Genomic DNA, 1,101 nt, shown 5'->3' with positions numbered 1-1,101 from the left:
GGCTTGAAACTGATTGGGCTTGTGAGTTGAAGCCCGCTCTCAATTCATTTCGTAGTCCATCAATGGTGCTGTTCTGTTGCTCAATCGTAGAGTGAGTAAGATTCTTGAGATTTTGGAATGCATCCTCCCATGGTCTAGGTTGTGAGTAGTTCTGGTTTTGATTGTATGGTCTAAATGGGGGCTGAGAGGCTTGAGGAATTTGAGGAATTGGTTGCATTGATGGAGCTAGAGCTGCTGGTCCATTCTGTTGGAGTCCTTGAGACCATGAAAAATTAGGGTCGTCTCTCTATCCAGGGTTATATATGTTGGAGTATGGGTTGTAATTTGATGGCTTTCTCATTACACCTATGGCATTGTCTTGATCTGAGTATGAGTCATGGTCATGTGGTTCTGTTAATTTCGCAGTTGATAACAATGCTATTTGTCGAGCAAGACCTTCAACCATCTCCTTGACTTATTTGATTCCCAAAGTTGATTCGCCAATTTGAACATCATTCACTCCTTTAATTCTTCTAGTATTCCTGAGTGATCGACTCCGTTGTTGGGAATTATCTGCTTGTCGCTGGAAGAATTCCCAAATTTCTGATGCACTTTTTGACATTAGCTCTCCTCCACTTGTTGCCATTAGCCATTCTTGCACATTCGGCAATAATCCCTCTAAAAAGTATTGGTATTGGTGTCATTTCTCGTACCCATGATGTGGACACTTCAAGAGTAGCCCATTGAATCGCTCCCACGTTTCGAAAAACTGCTCGTCTTCTCTCTGTGTAAACTCTGAAATTTCCCTGCGAATAGCATTGGTTTTATGCACTGGGAAATATTTATTCAAAAATTTTGTAACCATTTGTTCCCATGATGTGATGCTATTAGCAGGCAAAGTATTTAACCATGAACGAGCTCTATCCTTTAAAGAAAATGGGAATAATCTGAGTTTAACATCATCGTCTGAAAATTTTTCATATTTAAAAGTTTGACAAATTGCATGAAAATCATTCAGATGATTATATGGGTCCTCATTTTCTAGGCCATAAAATGTTGGGAGACAATTTAGCACACTGGGTTTTAATTCAAAACTCCTAGCAGCTACATTTGGGTATCTTA

The 1,101-nt window shown here is 39.5% G+C and overlaps 1 non-coding gene across 1 annotated transcript; it reads left to right on the top strand.

Annotated features, from left to right (window-relative positions):
- Window positions 1-689: 689 nt before the first annotated feature.
- On the top strand, window positions 690-793 carry LOC127902865 (small nucleolar RNA R71). Its single transcript, XR_008055501.1, has one exon. It is a non-coding gene; the product is annotated as a small nucleolar RNA R71 (small nucleolar RNA).
- The last annotated feature ends 308 nt before the right edge of the window (window positions 794-1,101 follow it).

The sequence above is a fragment of the Citrus sinensis genome, chromosome 5 (genome assembly GCF_022201045.2).
Source record: "Citrus sinensis cultivar Valencia sweet orange chromosome 5, DVS_A1.0, whole genome shotgun sequence".
Lineage (NCBI taxonomy): Eukaryota > Viridiplantae > Streptophyta > Magnoliopsida > Sapindales > Rutaceae > Citrus > Citrus sinensis.
The sequence above is the reverse complement of the archived record's forward strand: the minus strand, read 5'-3'. Positions and strand labels throughout refer to the sequence as shown.